This window comes from Magnolia sinica, chromosome 12 (assembly GCF_029962835.1).
Source record: "Magnolia sinica isolate HGM2019 chromosome 12, MsV1, whole genome shotgun sequence".
In the NCBI taxonomy this organism is placed as follows: Eukaryota; Viridiplantae; Streptophyta; class Magnoliopsida; order Magnoliales; family Magnoliaceae; genus Magnolia; species Magnolia sinica.
Window position 1 is genome coordinate 24,705,038 of NC_080584.1, and position 27,643 is coordinate 24,732,680.

Genomic DNA, 27,643 nt, shown 5'->3' on the forward strand with positions numbered 1-27,643 from the left:
GATTAACATATCCAAATGGCGAGGGTGATCATATCCATATGTAGATCATCACTATGACCAACTATCCTATGATGTATATCGACCCCTACACCCCATAGTGGATCCCAAATGTTAATAACACCCTCCCATATGGATAGTATAATGAAAACTTAGGCCTTAAGGCCATTCGCACCATTTCTAGTGTTATAAATAAGGCATTTGAGGACAACCATTAATCCCATCCAATTTTTGTCATAGTGAGAGAGAGAGAGAGAAAGAGAGTGAGAGATTGGTATCTCCTTCACCGAATTCTTCAATTAAAGCCTTAACATTGACTGTTCTCCTCCACCGAATCCACCTCACTCAAGATTGAGAGTTAAGAAATGAACCCTACTTTTCAACCTAGATTTTTCTAAAATGAATTACATGAATCTCACCTAAATCCTCTGATTTTGGTGTAGGAATCAATTTTCCCTAAAACCCTAGCCCTATGAGATCAAAAATTATATAAAAAAATTTCTTAAGATGTGGACCATTATTCTTAGGTTACCATTTATCGACCCCTGAGGGTCTCAATTAATGATTTTTTTATTTTAGATGGCTTAGTGTATGCTAACATATCCATATTTTGATTTTAAATGCAACATGTGTTATGTGTTATTAATTAATGCTCACATGTTTGACAAAATGCCTAAGTGATTGCATTTATTGATGCTCACATGTTTGATAAAATGCATAAGTGATTGCATTTATTGATGCTCACATGTTTGATGAAATGCTTATGTGATTGTGTTGTTAAATTTAGGCTTCATATAAAATTTCATTATGATTGCATAATGAATTATTAGCCCTTAATGAAGTTTAGAGTTGCTTACGATATTAGGTTAGTTGATAAATCACCCGAACTAAGGGGTGACCTGAGTTAGGTCGGCCATCCTATGCTTGTTCGATCGACCTAGATTGAATACAGATGACGGACAATAGCTGGACTACACAGAATGCTTGTACCTAATGTCGGTTGCATTGGGGTTCTTCTAGGTGAATCAAATTAGTTGAATGACGGACTGATTATGTATGTTCATGTATGACATGATCAAATTGGATTTAGGATACCCCATTCCCATAGATAAGTCCATTCATAACTATTGGTGCGTTATGATCTCATGAAGTCTTATGAGCTAGGCATGGTAGTATAAGACATCATGTCCAAGCTGTCAACCTATACTGGAGTGATGAGCCTCCCTATAGTGACCAATAAGCACTGGTAGAGGTGAAATATTGTTGTTTGAACAACCCTTATCGAATATCTAGTCGACGGTTTTGTGTAAGATACTGTTCGAACGACCCGATCATGAATGGAATTGGGTGACGAGCCATTTTCTGTCTTGATTCAATTTTTATGTGACAAGCCCATACCTTTGAACTGAGTGATCACACTTGGTGTTTGGGTGACAACCCATTTTGGGTTTATCCTTATACTTTTGGGTACATGACGTACCTTTGAAATTGTTGATTTGTGGGATATAATGGGTAATACCGAAATTTGGAACAAGGGACAGCAGTGAGGACCCGTTACGTGCCGCAACGAGTCATACGATCCAGATAAAGACTCATGATATAACGTCGATATCTTAGCTTCACCAATCTATTATATTAACTGGAATTAATAATCACTTGACTAATCATACACATCAATCTCATTACAATAGAATAGGATGTTGCGATTTAGTGTTGAAGTCACATGATGAGGAAGTGTTGCCATTTATGAAATAAATAGACATTAAAGTCGCTTGTGAGGGAGTGCTGGATTGTTAGGCACATGCATTATTTCATAATCTCATTCATGCATATAAGAAGAGTATTTAGAAAGTTATTGTTTACCTGCTTTATCATTATCTACGATGATTGAATCGATAATATGTGTAACTTAGAACTAATGAAACCATTAGGTTAGCTACTCACTCTCACCTAGGACGATGTTTTAGAACACCAAATAGGCGATATTATTAATGCATGTAATATTAAGATCTCAAATGGGTAGGCTTATATCGAATTGCACCACCGTTGTTATGCTTTGGAAGATTGGGCCAAAACTGAAAAGTTTACACTTTAATCATTTTGGGTATGTATATTATGGCTTGTATAATCCTAATTTGGCCAGACACCACTCTTGGAATTGTACATTTTAAATATCAGCCATTTATTTCTAAGCTTAGTTATATCTACTTAACTTTTAATGCCACTGATTGAAAACTATGATTGAGGAGTGTTAACTGGACTACATGGGTATGTAGGAACTCGCCCGCGTGCATTTTTAATAGGTTCACACTCGGGAACTTGGGATCAGAGTCTTTGTACTCGAGTGGTGATTTTCGAGGCGTGACAATAATATTTGTTTATCCACAATAGTTTCTCAATAAAATTAAGGTTTGTTTTCAAATCATATGTTTGGAAAAATAAAATTTCTAGAGAAATTATTTTGGTATTATGTGGTATGTATGTGTCTGGTAGTGGGATGTATAGAATAAACAATTAATATTTCCTTTATAATATGAAAATATTTATTAGAGGGGCAAGAGGCATCTAATGAACAACTTAAATGAAACATACTAGACACATAAACGCATGTTTATCCTGCCCTATAGTTTTCTTGTGGTGTGGCCCACCTAAATTGAGGATTGGGCTAATTTTTTGCCCCAATGCCTAACATTGAGGGACAATCCCTATATTCGTTGCATGCAAATTCTAGATGCATGTGTATCATCATCTGTAGAGTTGTACACGAGTTGAGTTAGCTCGGCCAGCTTGCTCGACTTGCCTCAGCTCGAAACTAGATTCAAACCGAGTCAAGCTAGTTTTTAAAACTCAAATTTTTTTTGACTCGACTTAAATCGAACCTCGACTCGAATTGACTCAGATTAAATTGGCTCGCTGACTTAGTCATTTTGATCCTGATGCTACTTGCAGAATGTTTGATGAAATGACTCAATGAAGTGTTATTTTTTGAATTGGCCTCTTATCAAGGTATTCTCGAAATGGGTATTTGAGGGAAGATTGAAGAAACAAATTCCCATTAAAAAAAACTTTACATTGTAGGATTGCCCTCATATCTTGATTTTGAAGCTACTCGCCAAATGTTTGGTGAAATGCCTACAAAGTGCTTTTGCTGATTTGCATTTGAAGTATGGGAGATTGAATATGCAATCTACATATTTGAGAAAATGTCGCGTAGGCTCAATCTGGCTCGAGTTGCTGATCGAACTGAACTAAGCCAAAGTTGGCCAGTCAGGCTCGAGGACAAAGCTGAGCCAAGCTCGAGTTTGGGTTGGCTGCTGGCCAAGCCAAGCTGAGTTATGCCAAGCTCGACTCATATACAACTCTAATCATTTGTATGCTTTGCCGGATTATCAAAGCCTTTTTTAAGTTAAAGTTGGATGTGGATTGGCTATTTACACTGCCTATAACAACCTCTCTATTGATTAGTGCTTTGTGGGCCCCACCATGGCGTATGTGTTTTATCCATGCCATCCATCCATTTTTCTAGATCATTTTATGGCATGAGGCTAAAATAAAGCACATCCAAATCCCAGTTGGACCTAACACAAGAAACAATGGTGATTGAATGCCCTCCATTAAAAACCTCTTAGGAGCCACAAAAGTTTTGGAACAAGCTGATATTTGTGTTTTCCCTTCATCCAAGTTTGTGTGACCATATCAATAAGTTAGATGGAAAATAAACATTACAGTGCACCCTAGGAAGTTGTTAATGGTGTGTGTTCAATTGCCAATATTTTCTGTGATGGGGTCCACCTAAGATTTGGATCAATCTCATTTTTAGGCTCAAACCCTAAAATGATCTAAAAAATGGATGGTTGGCGTGGATAAAATACATACATCATTTTGGGGTCCATAGAGCACCAACAATAACAAGGTAGTTTAGAAGGCAATCTGCATTTGACAAAATTTTCACAAGGAGAAAATATGAGAAAGGAAATCCACCTTCTAAAGGGGCTAGGTGAGAAAATAAAATACTAATTTTTAAGAAAAAATAACTAAGTAAGAAATTAGATTTTCCTATGTTTTCGGTGCTTACAAACAACATACATAGGGTTTCTCGAGAAACTATGTTTCCTTTCCCACCGTTTCACTAAATCCAAACAGGCCTTAAAGGAAAATAAAGAATGGTTACAATAAAAAATTTGAAAAGAGGAAAAATTATGGTACAGTTACAATAAAAGATTTGAAAATAGAGAATTAAGGTATAATTACATTTTGGGAGGAGAGAAAATAGGTAACAATCAATTTTGACTTTGAATGACTTGCAACATCAGTTATGACTTCCAGTTATCATATTAGTCGGTTTAACTTATTCAAGAGTTCTATCAGAAGGGGTTTTAGATTAGATTCCAATCCAAATCCCCCTAATTTCATGTTGCCACAATATATATATATATATATATATATATATATATATATATAAAATAAATTGAGATCTAGGTTGCCAAATTACCTATTAACACCAGTGGGTTTAGAAGTAGTACCATCTAATATGTCCCAAAAATCTTATCCTTTAGGGGGCATTTGGATCATAAGTTGCTTAAGATAAGCTACTTATTCCACAAGTGCCTTATCTTAGTTTGAACTTATTAAGAAGATAAGTATGTTTCGCAAACAACATACTTATCAACTTCTCCTATCTCCTGACATCTCTCTTCATAAGCTTTTGAAAAATAGAAAAGCTATATAAAAAAAAATTAAATAAAGCGATTATGTACTTTCAAGTAAATATGTTACTTATAACTAATCATAAACCAAATGTATTTATTTGAAATAAGTCACTTTTCTATTGCTGTAAGTAGAAAAAGTAACTTATTAATTTGGTGGTGCTGTGGGTAAAAATGGATTGACCAAGACAAATGAACATAGTATAAGTAAAGGAGGTCGAATAAGAGCTCGGTCTTGACAAACCAAAATGGTCTCCACTATCAGTTCGAGGATCGACCACCAACGATTAACCACCAGCAAAAGGATCAACTCTGGACGATATCTTATCACAATCAGCTAACAACCAATAATATGGGTTCGACCTACCTAAAAGAGGCCCCCTCTTTCACAATTAGTAGTTCAGATCGGTCTGCAAGGCCTTGACCCCTCGACCAGGAAGTCGACCTCGGCCCCGTGGCCTGAAAGTTGATCTTGGTCGTCTATTACAATCTCCTCGGACCTCGACCACCCGAAAATCTTATCAAGAGAAGATCTCTCCAGGATCCTTGCTGAGGATCTTATAAAGATAACTATGACATGTTTGGAAAAAAAAAAAACTCCTTCCACAATACGCACCTACCATACTGTAACCCCCCCAAAAAAAAAAAAGGGAATGCCCTGAGGCACACATGCGAGCCAACGCAAGATCGAGTAATTCGGTCACACGTGTGGGCATACTATGGACTAATTAATGACAAATGTAACCCTGGGATTAAATCAAATCGTGCTTGGGTCGAGCACGGGCTGTAGAGCCAGGTAGCCACTTTATATTCGGTGACTATCCGTACGGACCGTGTATCACCCGAGGAAGATCCAAAAATTTTGAAACTTTGTCAAACCTTTGGGCTCGTTAGCCTTGTGGTCCCACGCGAACGCTAGGCCCCGAAAATACCCAAAAACCATCAAACAGCACTGCCCTACTGGCTCTTACAAACTACAAGTCACCTGGCCAAAAGTGATAAAATTCTGAAATTTACCCTAACAACCCCACTGCTTGAGTATGTAAATTGGGGCGTTCCAACCGTTGAATCTCTTCTAAATTCACACCGAAGGTTGGAAATAAGTCCAGGCCCACGCCTACAAAATCTGGCTGTTGATCGCGAATCGGGCCACTATGGCAAAATCCCGCATCCTTTTGCGATCAACCTTTGCCTGACCATTCATCGAGTCATCGGGCACCTAATCCATGTATCAGATGGGCCAGGGGGCCACCAGGATAGCGCCAACAGCCATATTTGTGTCCAACAGGGCCATTGGAAGCATTTCTTGAAACTTAGGGTTAATAGACATAAATTCTAGGCATATAAAAGGCTGCCCTCTCTCTCTCTCTCTCAAACCCCATTTCTAGCAGCTGAGAGAGAAAGAGAAGAGGAGAGATTTGGGGACCTCACTTGCATGTGACCCCGGTGTCCGAAATTCGTAAATTCCGGCGTCCTGTCCTCTCCTCCGCTGGAAATCCTAGTTGTTCTCCTCCATTGGAAGAGGAATTCTAACCCATCTAAGGGCCCCAACACCTCGAGCTTGAGGACCCGGCGTCGTTAGGATTGTCTCAACAATCTCTGGCTAAGTTTAGGTGAGGACCATTACCTTTAGGTAGTCGATTATCACGCCTAGTATAGGTTTAACGAATGTGTTTGGAGAATGTTGGTGCATGTGGCTGGATTTTCTTATTAGGTATAATTAGGATGACAAATGAGAGATTTCTAAAATTTATGGGAAGGGAATTGATCCCAAACCCTTAAATAAATTTAGTTGCTGATGTGCATGCTATGTTGGTTATAACATTGTGGATTTCCCTAATTTGCTAATGGTTAATTGTGTTTCTTTTAGTTTGGTGTTAACTATGCCTACATGATAATATGAATTGCTGTAAATAGTCATTTAGTGTTTGATTTCATGATTCCTTGAGTTTGTGATTGAGCATGCTTTGTTGTGGACATGTAATGATGAAGAATTTCCAATTGGGTTGAGTCACTTGCCTGGATTTAAATGCATGGTAGAACTGTATAATGCATGACAACCTGTGGATGATTTATTTTAGGTGCATTGCTACATGACTATCCATATAATCGTATAAGCTGGAACATTTTGTGTAGAACCTATAAATTAAATAGAACTTTGTCAATGTAATTGCCCATGTATTGATTTCACTAAAACTATATCTGTCTTATGTGAAATGTATGTATAGATGTCGTGTTGATGTGTATAATGCATATTTCCCCTATGGATTGGCCGATTACCTAAAATTTCTTGGGCGATCCTTGTTGGACCCGTCCTTAAGTGAATCTGGCCCGAATAGTTAAATTATAGGTTGTTGGTCGTAGTTGGACTACGCGAGACTACGTTCTTAGGCCGATTAGTTATGGTTCGGCCCGTCAAGGTACATTGACTAATAGTCGACCATCCTTGTACATTAACCTTGTTTGATCACGCCTCTATGAACCCGAAGTACCCTAAGACCATTGGGTCATTGTTAACAATGATTTATGGCCCACAAAGTCTCATAAGCCGGGGATGGTGTATGGGACACTATGCCCATGCTGTCGGCCTACATTGGGGTGATGAGCCTCCCCGTAGTGTCCATTGAGCACTTGGACTCATGAGCTGAGAACGGTGGTACGGGACACTGTACCCGTGTTGTCGCGAGTAGGACATTTAAGTCCCAATCTATTTCGTCCATATTTATACTACTTTTCGGGATTACGACCCCAAGATAGGGCTAAGGGTCGGGAGAGTCACATGGCCACGACCCTTGAGCCGTGCGATCGGCTTAAGGCAATAACTCCACTAAAGGTATTCCAATTTTCCCAACTTGCTGGATGAATAAACTTAACTAATCAACCAGGCTAACATATTTCACGACATTGCTTTATATTTGTTGCAATTATGCAGTCGAGGTCGCTTTTGAGGAGTGTTGTTTCATTGCGAATGTCAGATGTCGTCGCTTAAGGGAGTGCTAGTTTTTGTAGGGAGCATGCATCATATCATAACCATCCATTTGCATTAACAACAGTGTTTATGTAAGACCCGTGTCCTAGCCCATACCGTTCCCTTGGCTTCTACGGTCCTCCAGGTCGAATTCTGGCGACCCGCGACCTGTAGATTTCATTTGCGCTTGACTGTGAGTCACACCCTATACACCCGAGTCGGTTCGACCCGAGACCTATGCCGTTGCGACCATGTCGTCGATATGATTCCGATGCTACGTCTTGTGCGTCAATCCGACGTCTAGATCTCAAGATATGACCCGTGTACGATCATAGCGGTGGACCGTACGTTGCGGGCCATGGTGTACACGTTTCCCCATAATCATAATGAGGATGATGTCATCCTAGGGATGACATCACCCTATTTTACAACCTAACCTACCCCCCTTACCTAGCCTAACCCATAAATGCTCCTTTTTTTTTCAAAACTCATTATTACACCTCTTTCAACCCATCCTTTCACTCTCTCTATCCTCTCACTTTCTCTCTCTTCTTCTTCACTTCCATTGCTAGCCATGGACGTCCTAAGCAAGCTCCATTTCCAACCCTCTTACCTTTAGATCCCTCCTAATCTAACCCTTAGAAGCCCATCTCCACCATTGGAAAGAGTCCTGGAAGGCTTATGAATCCATGGGAAGAAGAAGGAAGAGAAGATCAAGTGGGTCTCTCTCTCTCTCTCTCTCTCTCTCTCTCTCTCTCTCTCTCTCTCTTTCCCCTCCCTAGAATGAAGTGGGCCCTACCACATCATGTTAAATTCACTCCATTCATCTATGGTGAGGCCCACCACATTTTAGGTAAAATACACCATCCAGTGAGAATATATATATATATATATATGATATATTATACTAGTATCATGCTAATACATATAAATATACATGTATATATAAATATAGTTGGTGGGCCACATCCATGTGGGACCCACCACAATGCACGTTGTTCATCCATGCCGTCCAGCGCACTGGACACTGGACGGGCAAGGCGTGGAGTGTGTATGTACTGACATGGGTGTGTACTAATGAAGGTAACAAAAAAGGGGGGGTTGCTTTTGAAATAGCCTACCCATGTAGGCTCCATCTTGATGTATGGGGCTGATCCACGCCGTCCATTCAATTCTTCAACTCATTTTAAGCGTTGAACCAAGAAATGAAGTTGATCCCATTTTCTGGCAGGCCATACCATAGGAAGTAGCGGTGTTACCATTTAAATCCACCCAAACCCTTCTATTTGCCAAAAACGGGCCGCATCTTGGACTCTTTTGGTCGGTCTTGGACCAAGGAATCCAATGACTGGAGTGGATCTTGCTGATGTGGGCCCCATCTACTAAAAACCACTGAAAAACAAAAAAAAAAAGACAATAGACAGCAGCAGCTGCTACTGTTAGTGCACGCAGTAGGCGCTGCCTGCGGGTGATGGACGGGTGGATGGGCTGGGGCTCACGGCCCCAGCTGTGGGCCCCATCGTGATGCATTTCGAAAATCCACTCCATGCATTTGATGGGTCCCCTCGGATCAGATGGCCATCTCAAAAATCAACTGTATACGGAACTCTGGTGGGCCACACCATTTAAAATCATGTGAAGACATGCCTAAACATATAAAAACACTTGGTGGGGCCTACCTGAAATTTGGATGAAGCTGAAACTTGGTCTGAACGGTCAGCCAAGTGGGACGCACCCAATGAGTGGGCTGGATCTGTGGACCACATCGCAGTGGGCCCCTGACTATGACCTTATGGTCAGTTTGGATGGCAATAAATAATACCGTGGGCCCCTGGTCCACACGACCCTTGAACAGTTTGGATGGTAAACAAATAAACATTATAGTGGGCCCATTTTGGACCGAAAATAAATATTACAGTGGGCCCTATCAGGCGCAAGTGACCTTATAAACAGGTTGTATGGCAACTAAACATTGCAGTGGGCCCCTGGCCCATGTGACTTTATCAACAGATTGGATGCAAGTAAATGTTGTAGTGGGTCCCAATGTCGTGTGACCCTATCAACAGGTTAAAATAATAATAATAATAATAAATAAATAATAAATAAGTAAATATTGTAGTGGGCCCCAGGTCTATATGACCTTATCAATAGGTTGGATGCAAATAAATATTACAGTGGCCTAGGTTGGATGCAAATAAATATTATAGCGGGCCCTAGGCCCATGTGACCCTATCACCAGACCAGTTTGGATGGAAAATAAACATCATGTTGGCCCCAATTTGGATGGACAGTATGTTGGACCCTAGGGTGGGTGGAAAATAAACATTTCGGTGGGTCTTACTTAAGACCCATTTATGTATGTGTTGTGTCCACAATTATGGACCTCCATCACGGAATATGTGACTTATCTATGCCTTCCATCCCTATGGGACCCACCACGATGCATGTGTTTCATCCAACCGTCCAACCATTTTTGGAAAATGATTTTAAGGTTTAGGATGAAAATAATATAGATTTATTTATCAAGTGGACCATAGTGCACGGTGAGGATTGACGGCTATTTTTGAAATCCTTGAGATCTTATGATTTGATTAGATGGGAAATAAATGTTATAGCGGGCCTTGGAAATTTTAGTAGTGGAAATCATTATCACCACTTATATTTGAGTGTGGCCCATTTGATATACATGGGGCCCAGTGGTGTGGCCCATTTGATGTTCGTATGACCATGTTATGAGGCCTACTTTGATGTGTTTTGTGGCCCATTTGTCGGGCCTACTTTGATGTATTTTGTGGCCCAATTGTCGGGCCCACTTTGGTGTATTTTGTGGCCCATTTGTCAGGCCCACTTTTATGTATTTTTATCCACGCCATCCAGGGTAAGCACCCCATTATGATATATCTCAGGGCCCATGGGTTGAGGCCCATTGAGATGTATTCAAGGCCCTTGGGTTAAGGCCCATCGAAATGTATTTAGAGCCCATGAGCAGAGCCCACCTCATATAATCCATCCTAATCGTCTAGATCATAGAGGACTAGCCTCGATGTATGTTTTATCCACACCGTCTGTGGGACGAGTGACCCACTAGATGTATACATGCTATATCCACACTAACCATCTAGTGGGGCCGATCTGCTGCATGTACAGGGCCTACCTATTATGCATTTGTGCGGCCATTTGATGCAACCCACTTGATGTGTACGAGGCCCATTAGTGCGGCCCATTGATGCAAGGCCTATTGTGACATGTATTGGGCCCATGACGCGTGACCCATTTGATGCGTATAATACCCATGGGTAGGGCCCACATGTTATGTATTTGAAGCCCATGAGCAGGGCCCACTTGAGGTTTATATATGGGCCCCATTAATGTGGCCCACTTGTATTTGAGGCCCACGGGTTGCGGCCCATGGGTCGTGGCCCATTATGATGTATACTCAGCCCATACGACGTGGCCCATTGAGATGTGTTTCCAACCCATTTAGTGAGGCCATTGTAAAATATTCCTGCTCATGTGATGAGGCCCATCAAGATGTATTTCTGGCTCATATGATGCGGCCCATAGCGATGTGCATTAGGCCCATGTGATGCGACCCACTTGATTTATGAGACCATTGTGTAAGGTCATGAGCCTACTATATGTTTAGCCCTATGTGGGCCACTCGTTGGGAGCAATATTGATTAGATGTCCACACTGTGACCTTCCCTTAGGCCTTGATCGGCCGATTGCCCAATACCGATCGAGGTTGATTATTGATCAAGGCCGATTATTGATTCTGATTTGTCTTGGCCGATTGCCTAATACCGATCGAGGCCGATTACCGATTCTGATTTGTCGCAACTAATTGTTGATTGTCGATCGAGGCTGATTATCGATCGAGGCCGATTACTGATTCTGATTTGTCGTGGCTGATTGTTGATTATCGATCGAGGCCGATTATCGATTCTGATTTGTCGTGGCCGATTGTTGATTATCGATCGAGGTCGATTATTAATTTTGATCTATCTTGACCGATTGCAGAATATCGATCAAGACTGATTATCGATCGAGGCCGATTACTGATTTCGATTGTCGAGGCCGATTTGATTACCGAGGCCGATTGTCAAGACCTATAGATGTATATGCGATCCGTAGTTGAGGTCCATTGTGATGCATTTGAGGTTCAGGCGATGGAGTCCATTGTGATGTATATAAGGCCCATGGTGTTCTATATGTGGCCCTTGTGTGAGGTCATGGGTCCACCATATGTTAGGATCCATGAGGGCCATTCCTTGGGGGCAATGTTGGTTAAATGTCCACATTGTCGAGGTCGATTGTCGATGCCGGTTGTTGATACCGATTATGAGTATGTGACAGCATAGCATCATGATACATGCCCATACGCATCATCTGCATATTTGTTATGAGATGTGGTTGATCATTGCATATGTCATTGAGCATATTGTTATGAGACTCCCTGATAGGCGGAGGTTATCTCACATGAGCACGCGGTGTGCGCAGGATTGATGCATGATTGGATTGTAGACTCATGCATTTTGCACTATGATTACTGTACGCCCTAGCAAAATCAGGGTCGTAGCCTCCATAGGCATATCGTGGATGGCCAAATGGGACACCGAAAATGTTTGGTTCTAGCATATGGGCGCCATAGATGTCCCTGGGTGAAAATCCCTAAACCTCTGTGGCCAGGAGACACCCCAACGTCAAGACCGAGTGGATACATGAGCACCCGAGTACCGAATACCAGGAGGTCGCGTCTCCCATTGTGTCGTGGTCGGTTAGGAGGGGGTGTGGCCTTACCCGCCTGAGGGTAGGGGGCAATACTAGGCTGAGTTTGACCAGCTCGTGAATGGGTCCACTATCGACATGCCGGATAGGTATTGACAGACTATTGGCCAGGCAGATAGTGAGGTTTCTTGCGCTTACTTAGACTGTGCGGCTGGGAGAGCGACAGTGCCATTTGGAGTGTACTAAACCCCAGTGATGATCCCAGAGATGAATCGTACTGATATGTGGACTTAGTGAGTAGGAGTTGCATACTCATTCATTCATTCATCATTCACTATCCACTCGGGCTGGTGGTGCGCAACTATTTGTTACGTGTACCTTATCAATGGCCAGGATTTCGGTTGGGGTGCGCGACTAACCTGAGATCAGGAGTTTACCACATTGGGTCTCACCATCCAAATTAGGTATGGGACTAGTTTGGATAGAAGTCCATTGTGATGGACCCCATAGCCTGTGATACTACGTACTACCATACCGACTTCACACTCCAGCATGGTCATTCCATTTGCACTGCATGTTGCATTACATCCACAGCATATGGTATGGTTGACGCTATTCATTTTACTTATCACGAATGTATATTGCATTGCATCCTCTGCATCTGATATTTGGCTCTCTACGACTCCTCATTTGCATACTGATTTGTATTGTGTATTTTAATATTGTATGATTTATGCACTTATCAATATTTCCACTTACTCTGTTATCGTGTGATTTATGACTTTGTCAGTATTTCTGTTTACTCTGATAATTCCTGCTCTTGTCAGTATTTCTGCTTACTCTGATAATTCATGATCTTGTTCGTATATCTATTTGTTCTGATATTGTACGATTTATGGATTACCAGTATTTTCGGTCTTGTATGATGATGGCATTGTATTGAATACTTGGCACTTATCTTGTGCACACACTTACACCACCCTCTAAGCTTTCTATAAGCTTATGCACGATAGATGCGTGTAGGAGATGTTAGGTTGCAGCATTGTTGAGCTTGGAGCGGGCAACGGTCTTCTGGAGCTTGATTTTCGATTTATGTATTTTCCTTTCAGCATTGTACTCAAATGATTATATTAGTGGATATGTGATGATGATGTTGCCTTTGTGATTTGGGTATGCTTGTGGTTATGCTTATTATAAGTTGAATGTAAAAATAAAAAATAAAAAAATCCTCCTTATAGCATCCCAGGATCGGAATCTAGCGTATGAACGCTAGGAGCTGAGAATGAGATACTACGGAGGCTGTCGGCACCTGATTCGGAGATCGGAATTCCTGGGAATCCGATTTCTGGGTTTGGGATGTGACAGTTTAGGATTCCATATTGCATGCTATTCATTAAATGTATCCTATGCATGATAATTCGTATGCCTATTGCTAATGGTACCATTGAGTTTATCACTCTCCCCCACTCTGGGATGATGTTCTAAAACACCAACTAGAACCCGATATAGATGCAGGTACCCTAGAGTAGCATGCATTAGACGATGTCAGTGTTAATGACGGGGAGGAGCAAATGTACTATTAGGAGTTTGGCGGGGCATATTAGCGAGGTGGATGCCAGCGAGACTGGGCTAGAGCTCAGATCATTTTGGGGTGTGATGAGCATATGGGATTGGATCCCTAGATGACTGTTATTCGAATATATTAAGTTGTTATGTTAAATATGAATTTACGATGGAAATTTACTTAGTAGCCCTTGGAACTTAATTATCTGATTAGCAATTAAGCACGCTTAGTCTAATTCATCATTGCTTGCTAATACCTGATTAACCATATGCATTTGTGACTCATTATTGCACACGTGGCACTCGAAAATTTGGGAGCCGAGTAGCTACTCGGTCCTTGAATTTCGGGGTGCTACAACTTAGTATCAGAGCATGATTTGGATTAAACTGGGCCTAGGGTAACGGGTTTATCGCGATGCACTCTGACTTAAGAGGGAGCGATCGAATTTAAAGACAGTACTAGGATCCTAAAACTTTGCCTAATTGGTGAAATCGACCCCTGTAGACTCGCCTAGGATAATCAGTAGGACCACTTAAGTTATACGAAGTGATCTAAGTCACTTCCAACTAGAAATTAGACGGTTTAAGCTGACCAAGGTTAAACAATGTAAGTCTAAGTCGCTCTAGTAGCTCAGGGGACTTTTATAGTCCAATTTGTGGATTTAACGGTTCTAATTGATGCTGGATCAGTTTGATCCCAGCTAAGACGAATCAAGGAAGTGTCTATATCAAATCTAAACCACCTGCGGCAATGTACTCATCTTACGAACTCCTCATTTAGGCAGAAAACAGCCCCTGGACTGCAGTACATGTACCATACTCAACATAGAGACAAAACAGATACATTTAGGGGGACCGGGGGGGTCCTATGAAGCGAAAACACAAACCCCAGGGCGGGTGGCCACCGCCAAATGGCAACAACACTGCCAAAACCTCCAAAGAGGGGCGGTGAATGGTGGCGTACTGCCACCGGCCTGACCATATGGGCCCCTCCCACATGCAGGGGTCCCCTTATATGCCCCTACACCCCCTTTTTAACCCCTTTTACCCCTTTTCAAACCATTTTCACCCCTCCAAACCCTTCCTAAGCCCTCTTTCACTGTCAAATCCTCCTCTCTAAGCTCCTAAGATCATTTTCTTCCTTGCATGCTCCATCCCTAACCTCCTCTCAACCTCAAATCTTCCTAAATCCTCCCTACACATCCCAAACTTCTCTCATTAGGGCACCAAATCCCCTTTCTAAGGTCCTATAACCTCCATCTTCTTGAAATCTCTCCATTCCATACACCTTTCCACTTTCATGGCTTTCTTCGGGGTGGTAGCCTCATTTTCTCCATTTCTATGCTCCTTTCCTTCATGGGAAAGAAGCGAGTGGCCCCGGATGAAGCCAGGCTAAGCTGTCCGAGAGAATGCAGGAAGAAGATGAGTGCCAGTGCGAGTTCGAGCACCGAGCGAAGGTCAAAGCGAGACCTTAACCCTCAAATCCCTATAGCGAGGTCTCTACTGGTGGGCATTGAGCTTGGTAAGTTTCATCAACACAAGGTTATTTTTGAAGCTCATGTGGATGAGAAGATATTTAAAGAATATCCAGTGATCGACCACCTTCTAGCAAATGGTTCGGGTCCTGTATTTAAAGGAAACTCTCACACTAGTGGGAGCTTTGTATGAACCTTTTACGCACACGTGAAGGACCCAACTCTTGAACCTCTCCAGTTTATCATCCCCCTGGGCAAACAGGAAGCCAGGGTTGATGTAGATGTTATTGCCCGCATCATGGGAGTGGAGCGCGGCATTGTTCATGCCAGTGAGACCAATCTCACTAAGAGGCAGGAGAGAGATCACCACACGCATTTCCTATGCGGCCGACTCGCTGAATGGAGGCGAGAGAACAGCCTCAAAATGACACACATGACCCCTGACTATCACCTGATGCACCATATATGCACGTATAACATCTATCCCAGGTCAAGCAACCGCACGGAGTGCACTAGATTCATGGTGAACTTCCTGTACCGGGTAGGACATAGAGATAAGGTGTGCCTGCCCACTCTTGTCTTGACCCAGATCATGAAGGCGGCACAATCTGTTCGGGAGGATTAGTGTAAGTGCTATGGTTGAAAGCCCCTTTATGTTGTCAAATTTGTGGTGCCAAAAACACTGCTTGTACTTTGCGAAATTACATAAATGCAAATGTTCGAGACACAGTATGGATGAAGCATGTATGGATGAAGCGAGTCTCAGTGTATGGATGTTGACTACATTAGTGAAGCACAATGCTCAACTCAAGATACATCAAGCCACGACATTGTCTCGTAAGATAGACTTCGAAAGACAAGACATGTTTACAAGTCAAGACTCGAGAATGTTCAATTGAATTTACAAGTTATAAGTCAAGATTTAAGATTGCGTAATTGAAGCTTTTAAGGAAAAGCTACATCAAGATTTCAAGCTTCACTTTCTTTAAAGGTTGCATATCTTAAGGGTTCAATGTCCTTACTTTACTATTAAGGTATGTTTGACCTTAGGTTGACCTTTAGAGTAGGTCATTTTGGATACCTAATGCAAATGTTTTATATTTGGGAATCTGGTCTGCCTAAAGACTAGTCCTAGATCTTTCTCGGCTAGTCCTAGAGCTGCTTCGACCTGTCTAAGATTTTCCTAGACCAGTCATAAGTTTGTTGCAAAAATTCAGAATTTTTTGTTAAGCTTCAACCAGTCCAGGGGTTTGTTTGACCAGTCGTATGAATAGTGTCAATTGTTCCTTCGACCAATCGTGAACCTACGACTCAAACTACAGCGACGTATTTTGCTTGGCTTCGACTAGTCGTGATCAACCTAAGACTAGTAGAAGGTGTCCTTTGACCAGTCGTAAACTACCTACGACCAGTCATGAAACTGCCTTGTCTTATCGCGCTCAAATTTTCAAATATCGGTTGGTTCTAAGACTAGTCATAGCAATCTCTGGACCAATCGAAGATGTGATTTGGTTTCCTATAAATAGAGCACAAATCTCTAAATATTGAGCACATCTGAAGTAATTCTAATCCGGCCTTCTAAGAGAAGTCTGTGCTCCATTTTAAGCTAAGTGTGCATATTTAATATTCTCTTTCTTTAGCTTTTTAAATTGACTTTGTTTCGTGTATTCCAATCTGATCTGAAAAGAGGAAGTGTTATTTTCCTTTTTCTGGAATCAAAATCAATTAAAGCTAGCCCATTTTGGTTTAATTTAAAATCTATTAGAACCTAGAACCATTATAAAGTGAGTATTGGACATTGAACTTTGACATTCGAACCTCTACTCCGACTTGGTTCTTCCGGGTGCTACAAAGGAGAAATTCAGGTATTTTACATTATTGTAATTTACATTCTGCTTTTGGTTTCTTTTGAGATTAAGCCAGAATAATCTCATTGTGTTTGGTTATCTGAGGAGAGCCAGAAAACTCAGAAAGTGTGGGTTTTTGGATTGTGTAAGCCCAAGTTAAAAAGACACAACTGTGAAGGTTTTAGGTGAACCTATGAAACCTATTTTGATAGTGAACGCTAATATCCCCTACGTGAGGATATTAGGAGTGAAGTAGCATTCTATGTGGTTGTTGTTTGATAGTTGGTGAACACACAGGCAAACCACTATAACTCCTTGTGTATTGTAGTTTAAATGTTTGCTTAATTTCCTATCTTTTATCATTTAAGTTGTGGAATGTATGTGTGGATGTGAATGTTGTAATATTTTACATTTCAAGCACAGTGAGGAATGTTGTAATAATTTAGATTTAAATTTTTACAAATTTTCAATTCTTTACTATTTATTTATTCCTCTTTAGTTTGAGTTTTTGATACAAAGAACGTTCTAGAAATAAGGTTGTCCTGCCATAAACCCTTGGTTTTTATGGTGTAAGGTTATCCTTAGAACTGCATTTGTTTCAATCTCTCAATACTTGATTATTGAGGCTGCTTTTCATTTTAAGCATTGTGAATTGATTTATTTTATTTGGTTATCATTTTTCTGCTATTATAGTCTAAATTTGGCATAGTCCTATTTAATACCCCCCTCCCCCCAAAGGACATATAGCTTGGCCTTTTCAAGTGGTATCAGAGCTTAATAGCTTGTTTTTAATTCTTTATTCTTGAATTCATTTCCTAAGCTAACGATTTAAGCTATATATATAAGATGTCAAATTTTGATAGCCTTTCAGTCACTAGGCCTCCACCATTTGATGGCTCCAACTATGATTATTGGAAAGCCAGGATGAGGATTTTCCTCAAATCAATGGATGAGAGTGTGTGGCAAGCCATGGTGACTGAATAGAATCCACGTACCATTGAAGTGACTGGGTTTGATGGTTCAAAATCAATGAGAGTAACACCGTATTTCTCATGGACCACTCTTCAGAAAAATGAGAGTAGTACCAATGCAAAAGCACTAAATGCAATCACTTGTGCACTATCACCGGATGAGTTTAAAAGAATTATATCCTATGATACTGCAAAGCAAGCTTGGGATATTTTAGAAATGACACACGAGGGTACTTTAGTTGTCAAGAAATCTAAAGTCCAACTCCTCACAACCAAATTTGAAGAAATTCATATAGAGGAAAATGAAATGTTTATAGACTTTTATACAAGATTAAATGACATTGTAAACTCTGTGTGGGGTCTTGGCGATAAAATCCCAAAAAGTAAAGTGTGTGCAAAGATACTATGCTCACTTCCTGAACGGTTCAACTCTAAGGTAACCGTGATCCAAGAACTTCATGATACGGACAATATGAGGGTAGAAGAACTAGTTGGGTCTTTACAAACCTATGAATTAAATTTTAAAGCTCCTAAAGGCAAATCTATCACTCTTAAATCTTCTAAATGTATTACTCAAGAAAATTCTGATTTAGAAAATTCTGAAGATGATATGGCGCTTTTAGCAAAAAACTTTTACAAGATCTTCAAAAGTAAAAAAAAGAGATTTGATTTTCAAAAATCAAATGATAAGAAACGACTTAAATCTAAATCAAAAACTTGGAAATCTTTGAAAGATAGTCAATGTTACAACTGCTAAGAATAGGGGCATTTAGCAAACAAATGTCCTAAAAAGGAAAAACCCAAAAAGAAGGGAATGTTGGCTACTTGGGATGAATCGTATGATTCTGAAGCCTCTTCTAAATCAGAAGATTCTGAAACCGAGTCGGGCAATGAAGTTAAAGCTCTTATGACTCTAGCCAAGTTCACTTTTTCAGATCATGATGATTCAACTAGTGAAGAAAATCTGAATAGTGAACATGAAAATGAAGAAGATCTTCAAGATGCTTACAATGCCCTATACAAGGAGAGTTGTAAAATTGTCGTAAAACTAAAACTTTAAAAAGAAATGTTTTTAAAACTTAAAGAAAATTTTGAGTCTCATGTTTTAAAAAAATCCCATATTTCAAACTATTTTGAAAAGACTAAATGCAATTTAGAATTCAAAACCTCCCTGATTAATAATCTGAAATTTGAAAATGAAAAACTTAAAAATGAAGTATCTTCTCTTCTGAGTTTGAAGGATACATGGAGGTCTGCTCAATGTGATCCAAAGTTAGAAAAACTTCTATCCGGATCTAGAAAATATGCTGATAGATCCGGGTTGGGCTATGATAAGAATATACCTTCTAAACAGAAGAATACTCCTCCCAAGTTTGTTAGAGGAGAAACCTCAAACTCAAAAGGGAGAATTACTAATCAAAGTTTTTCTAAAAATGTTAAATCTTTCCAAAAATCTAAAAGCAACTATGTCAACTATAAAAATCAGAACCGAAATCCTTTAGCTGAAAAGATAGTTGATTTGCTTAAGGAGCTCTTAAAATCTAACTCAGTGGGTCATTACAAATAGAAGAAGACCAACTATATTTCTAAACCCAAAACAGTTATGAAATGGGTTCCTAAGGTTACTTGCTTGGTTGCCCACACCGCTTTCAAAGCTACAAGTCATTCGAAGTGGTACCTTAATAGTGGATGCTCCAGCATATGACAGGCGACAAGGCTCCATTCATCGATCTTAAAGATATGACTGATGGATTAGTCACATTTGGTGATGGTAGCAACTGTAAGATTATTGGTCAAGGTACGGTTCAACTCTATAACCTCCCCTTATTTAAAAATGTTTATATGTTGAGGGACTAAAACACAACCTGTTAACCATATCTCAAATATGTGATAACAATCATAGTGTGAAATTTTTTAATAAAGGTTGTGAAATTTTAAATAAAAAGGGTTCTGTAATATTAACTGGTCGTTGGACTTTTGAAAACTGCTATATTGTAACCGATGGTAGCTCATCTAAACAATTATGTTACATGGTCTATACTGATGAGACTGAATTATGGCATAAATGCCTTGGACATGTACACTACCGTAATTTATATAGATTGAGCAAAAGAGAACTAATAAGAGGTCTACTAAAATTACAAAAAGTAGATAAAATATGTGGTGAATGCCAGTATAGCAAGCAAACAAGGAGCTCTCATAAAAAGGTGAACTCCAATGCCACATGAAGACCACTCGAGCTTCTCCATATGGACCTTATAGGACCTACCAGGATCGAGAGTCAAGGAGGCAAAATATACATACTGGTAATCGTAGATGATTTTACCAGATTCACTTGGGTAGTCTTCTTAAAGGATAAATCAAAAACCCTTAATGAAGTAAAAAAGATTCTCAAACAGATCTAAACTAAAAAAGGCTCTCAAGTCTGTAAGATCCGTAGTGATCATAGATCTGAGTTCGAGAATAGCAGTTTTGAGAAATTCTGTAACGATCAGGGAATATCGCATGAATTCTCTATGCCCAAAACACCACAACAAAATGGAATTGTGGAAGGAAAAAATAAAGTGCTTCAAGAAATGGGAAACGTAATGTTGAATAGTATGAAGCTCCCTAGAAATCTTTAGGCTGAAGCCGTAAATACTGCATGTTATATTATCAATTGAGTGTATACATGTAAGTCTAATAATAAAACTGCTTATAAACTTTGGTTTGATAAGAAGCCTACTGTCAAATACTTTCGAGTTTTTGGCAGTAAGTGCTATATTTTACATGACCGTGAAAATCTGGGAAAGTTTGATATAAAGAGTGATGAAGGGATCTTCTTAGGATACTCTTTAAACAGTCGGGCATATTGTGTTCTGAACAACAGGACTGGTGTGATTCAAGAGTCTATCAATGTAGTAATTGATGATCACTTGAATACACCTGCCCCAAGTTCAGATAATGATGAAATTCTTTTGAGTAATAAACCAGATACTTCATCAAATCAAGTTAATTCTGAACTAAGGACTGTCAAAGATCATCCAACCAATCAGATTCTTGGAAACCCTCTCACTGGTGTGCGCACTTGTAGACAATTAGAAAGACATATGTAACTACATGTGTTTTACATCCTAGATTGAACCGGTAAATGTAAAAGAAGCGCTTTCTGATGAAAACTGGATAGTAGCTATGCAGGAAGAACTTAATCAATTTGTTCGAAATGATGTCTTGTATCTTGTTCCTAGACCTAAAGATAAACATATTATTAGAACAAAGTGGATTTTCAAAAATAAGTCTGACGAACTTGATAATATTATTCGAAACAAGGCAAGATTGGTTGTTCAAGGGTACACTCAAATAGAAGGCATTGATTATAATGAAACCTTTGCCCCAATTGCTCGCCTTGATTCAATCAGACTTTTTATATCCATTGCATGCTTTAAAAATTTTAAAATTTATCAAATGGATGTAAAGAGTGCCTTTTTGAATGGCGATTTACATGAAGAAGTATATGTTGAACAACCTAAAGGGTTTGAAGACCCTAAGCTTACTGATCATGTATACCGTCTTTAAAAAGGCTCTATATGGTCTAAAACAAGCTCCCAGGGCATGGTATAAAAAATTGAGCAAGTTTTTACTAAGTCATAATTTTCAAATGGGGAGTGTTGATAAGACGCTCTTTGTTAAGAAACATAACGATGATATCTTAATGGTTTAAACCTATGTTGACGATATTATTTATGGATCAACATGTACTAACATGACTGTTGAGTTTGCAAATTTAATGAAATCTGAATTTTAAATAAGTATGGTTGGGGAATTAAATTATTTCCTAGGGTTGCAAGTAAAACAACAATCTGATGGTATTTTTATTTCTCAAACTAAGTATGCCTTGAACCTGATTAAAAGGTTCGGATTTGAGAATGGTAAGAATTTTGATACTCTTATGAGTACAACTTTGAAACTCTCAAAAGATTTTGCAAGTAAAAATGTGGATCCGAAATTATATCGGAGTATGATTGGTAGTTTACTGTATTTAATTGCTAGTAGACCTGATATCGCTCTAAGTATTGGTATTTGCGCTAAATATCAGTCTGATCCTAAAGAATTGCACTTGATTGCTATCAAGCAAATTATGAGATATGTCGCAAGAACTGTTAATCTCGGTCTCTAGTATCCACTCGAGACTAGTGTTCAATTAGCTAGGTACTCAGATGCTAACTGGGCCGGTAATCTTGATGATAGAAAATCAACCAGTGGTGGTTGCTTTTATATCGAAAATTGTTTAGTGTCTTGGTTTAGTAAGAAACAAAGTTCTATATCACTTTCAACTGCTGAAACTGAATATATCACAACTGGTAATGCATGTACACAACTTGTTTGGATGAAACGTATGCTAAGTGATTATGGAATTAAATAAGATTCTATGTTATTATATTATGATAATTCCAGTGCCATAAATATTTCAAAAAATCCAATTCAGCATTCTCGTACCAAGCACATTGACATTAGATTTCATTATATTCGTGAATTAGTAGAAGAAAAGGTTATATCTTTGAAATATATCCCTACCGAGAATCAACGTGCTAACATTTTCACTAAACCGCTCGACAAAAGTTGGTTTAACAAATTAAAATTTGATCTTGGTATATGCATTTTAAAATGATTATTTGTATCATATTGTATATATTTCATTTAGATTTCAAATTTTGTAAAATATGCTGGAAATCAGATTTTTGGTGATACTCGACCAGTCGAGGATTTCCTCGACCTGTCGTGACACAACCGGTCAAAGAAAGCCCACGACCAGTCGTAAATCGCGCTGTTTGACTTAAATTGGGAAAATTTTCATTTCTTCCTTATTTCAACTTCCTTCTCCAACAAGCCGACGCCCGACCAGTCGAACCCACCTTCCAAATCCATCGAAGTTAGTATTCCATTTGCTTATTTCTTGTGGATTTGTGCCAAGTTTACTTCTATCTTTTACTTGAAGTTGTCTATTTCTAGTTTTGTTGAGATTTGGGGCTTTTCTTCACCCAAATCTGATTTGAGAAAATCCATTTCTCAATCCTTGCAACACTTTGTTTTCTTCATATCTTTGTTGCATATAGCATCTAGAGGTAGAAAGACAGCATATCGTGTTCCATCTTCTTCCAAATCTACTCCTATTACTAAGCGTCATCTTCGGTTCTACGAAGAAGATCCATCTTATGAACAGGACATTAGATTTAGGAATGTTATTGTAGAACGTCTTGTTTCTGTAGATCATGTTACACCATACAAGATCCTTCCTATTCTTCAAACTGCAGGTTGGGATAACTTATTGCATTGGGGTGGGCCAGCATACCAGTCCATTGCCCAATCCATGTTTGCTTGCATGAGTGAGTTTTCATTGGAAAATTTAACTTTTAAAATAGCCACAAGAGAAGGATCATTTGACGTTGATCGCCATTTGATTTCAGCTCTTATGAAAATTCCTGTGAATGATGAGGGCATTCGCATCCATATCTTATCTAAAAAACCCTCAGAAACTGAAAAACGTATGCTCACTAGAGCCTTATGCAATTTGGATGTATATTGGATGCATAAAGGGAATGCGCTCCCCTCGAAGTTTTTATTACCCAAATATAGAGTTCTTTACAAAATCTTTGTGTCTAACTTGTATCCTCGATCGGGTAATAAATTCGAATTGACGTCCTTCATGGTTCGTGTTCTTCATTCTGCTTCCAGAGGTGTTCATGTTTATTTACCATCCTTGATTTGTCACTCCATTATTCAATTTCGACTCCATCCAGGTCACAATGACATCCCTTTTTCTTATTTGATGACTATGTTGGCTACACATTTGTTGGTCGACATGCCTGTTGGAGAGGCCCCAATCCATCATCTGATATTATAGTTTGAATGTTTGCTTAATTTCCTATCTTTTTTCATTTAAGTTGTGGAATGTATGTGTGGATGTGAATGTTGTAATTTTTTACATTTCAAGCATAGTGGGGAATGTTGTAATAATTAAGATTTCAATTCTTGTAAATTTTCAATTCTTTGCTATTTATTTATTCCTCTTTAGTTTGAGTTTTTGATACAAAGAACGTTCTAGAAATAAGGTTTTCCTGCCATAAACCCTTGGTATTTATGGTGTAAGGTTGTCCTTAAAAATGCATTTGTTTCAATTTCTCAATACTTGATTATTGAGGCTGCTTTTCATTTTAAGCATTGTGAATTGATTTTTATTTTTATTTTTTGTTATCATTTTTCCACTGTTATAGTCTAAATATGGCATAGTCCTATTCACCACCCCCTTCTAGGACATATAACTTGACCTTTTCAATCAGTCCCTCCCATTTGGCCAACCGATTTGCGAAATTATCCATAATTTTGGGTTTAGACTACACATGAATGATCTTACCCCTATCCGCTCCATAAATGAAAACACCCTCAACAATATGAAGATGGGCCCTAAGCAGCGTATGGCCCAACTGGAGGAGATGGGGGAAGAGATAGAGGAAAGTGAAGAGGAAGAATAGGAAGATGAAGTGGAAGCCCAAGACTCCGACTAGGAGCCTCCTGCCACCCATAGCGAGTGGGAAACCCTGGCCAAGGTGATGGAGAACCAGGAATATTTGAAGAAGAAATTCAAGAAGATATTTTGTACTTTGAAAGCCCTCCTGTGCTACATGCAGGATAAGGGAGCACCTCGTCCTTCGCCTGAGTCGAAGGATTAGGAGTATAGTATGTGTTTGTTTCTTTCTTTTTACAATAGCCTTGGATAGGCTTAGTTTGGTTGTTTGGGATTGTGAATGTTGGCATTTTTTTGTTTAGTTAAAAATCATGTGTTCTCTGTCATTGTACATGTAATGCTATAGCATATGTAACAGTGAAAATTTTTGTTTAATGAAATACATGAAACTACTTTTATTAAGTGATGTGTGGAATGTTTCGAGAACTAATGATGCCCAAATGATATTGCTCTAACTCCATAAATACCGTACAATATGTCCACGAATGTTTGGTGCATAAACGTTAAGAAACTGTCTTTCAGGACAATAAGGCCCCGAGGCGACAGCTGTCTTGTCCATCTAGCCTTGGACGGGAGAGACGACTGTGACCGGCTCGCCCCAAATGAACTGCCTCCTAGTCAGGGCGGAGCCAGTCAAATCGACATGGACGATGAGGTGCCGAACCAACTTCCTGGAGCGCCACCATGCCAAGGTGAGACCTCTACTCACTGGACCGCCCTAGTTGGGGCCACTATGGAGCAGATGTTGCACGTGATGCAACAACAACAACAGTCATTACATACCTTGGTGGGAGCAATGACCCATCATATGAATGCACCATCGCCAGGCCAAGTCAGAACGTCAACTGCGCCATATAATCTTTTTGAGCACTTCCAAAGGTTAAGACCACCTACTTTTGTCGGTACTCACAGACCCAAGGAGGCTGAGAGTTAGCTAAACCGGGTTGCAAAAGCGATTCGGCCTCTTTATTGCTTGGAAGCCGAGCAGGTGGAGTTAATATCTTACCTGTTCGAGAATGAAGCTGACGTTTGGTAGGACAGCGTATTGAGAACGATCCCTAAGAATTTTATGTGGACGTGGGAGGACTGCGAGATGCGGTTCTTCCAAAAATACTTCCTGTGAACCTACCATATAGAAAAGGAGAATGAATTCTTGCACCTTTAGTAGGGAGGTATGTCAATGCTGAATATGAAAACCGATTCACCGAATTATCTCGTTATGCTCCGAAGATTGTGGCCGACAAAGAGACACACATGAAGCATTTTGCCAAGGGTTTGAGAGCCGGGATTCGCATGAAAATGTGCTGTGTGAATATTCAGACTTATGCACAACTGGTGGAAATGTCCCCACGGTCAGAGAAGGATGGCGAAAGGTTTTCTCGAGCATGTATACAAGCCGAGTCCAAAGGAAGAACTGGAGGACAATCCTTGTCCTCATTAGGAAGGAGAGGCCACCCAATCCGCCTCCCCAGCACATGCCTCTTCCACCCGCGTACACTCGTCTCGACTATTTATGCGGGTATTGTCAGAAGGTGGGCCATTCAGAGGCCTACTATTTTTCAAGAATGCGAGATCACGGGTACGTACCCCCTCAGCGCATGAGTCGTTCACCACGGCTAGCATCACCTGCACCTCCTCAACGTGCTGCAGGCCTATCTTAACAACCACGTTGGTCGCCAGTCCCTCCGATTAGGCCACTGTCTCAACCATGCACTAGCCCAACAGACCACAGCAAGCTTGAGTTCACGCTTTGACAGCTGAGGGCGTTGATGCAGTCGCAACTACTTCTACAGCATTTGAGATTACGACCCATGTTCAAGGTACTCCCGTATTTCTTCTTGTGGACACCGGGCCCACAACCTCACTTATATCATCTATAACTGTTAAGAGTTTAGGACTACCAACTACTCCCATGTCAGGGATAAGAATTATAGCAACAGTTGGAACATTCACTGAGGCTACATCTGTCTGCTGAGGTTGTCCCGTAGACTTTGGGAGAAAGAAGATTCATATTGATCTCATAATCATGAAGGTCTTCCACTATGACATAATCCTGAGAATGAATTGGCTCTCCGCAATGAGAGCCAAGATCGATTGTGAGGACCAAACAGTAGCCATATATGAAGACGGTAGCTCTCCCTTCACGTTCATAGTACAAGTTAGCTACTCACAACGAGTACTCTGTTATGCTTCGCTAGAAGAAGATCGCGAAGAGATTTCATTAACTTGCACTCCCATAGTGAGCGACTTCGTTAATGTGTTCAAGAACATTCCGGGACTTCCTACCCAGCGGGAGATCGACTTCACCATTGATTGGGTGTCGGGCACTGCACTCATTTCTCTCCCAACCTATCAAATGCCTCCATATGAAATGGAGGAGCTCCGACTTCAAATTGATGGGTTGTTGGAAGTGAGTTTTATCCGACCCAGTGTGTCTCCATGGGGAGCCCCATTTGTGTTTGTAAGAAAGAAAGATGGCTCCCTGCATTTGTGTATTGACTATCGAAGGTTGAATCAGGTCACCATAAAGAACAAATACCCCCTGCCTCATATTGATGACCTGTTCAACCAATCGAGAGGTGCCTAATATTTCTCAAAGATCGACTTGCAATTCGGATACCACCAACTGCTGATTAGACCTGAAGATGTGTTAAAGACAACGTTCAGGACCATCTTTGGGCACTATGAGTACTTGGTTATGCCTTTTGGACTTACAAATGCATCAGCTGTGTCCATGGACTTAATGAATAGAGTCTTCAAGCCATTCCTGTATCGGTTTGTCATCGTGTTCATAAATAACATTTTAATCTATTCCAAGAGTCGCAAGGAACACGAAGAACATCTATGAACGGTCCTAGAAATGCTCAAATGGAATAAGTTGTACAC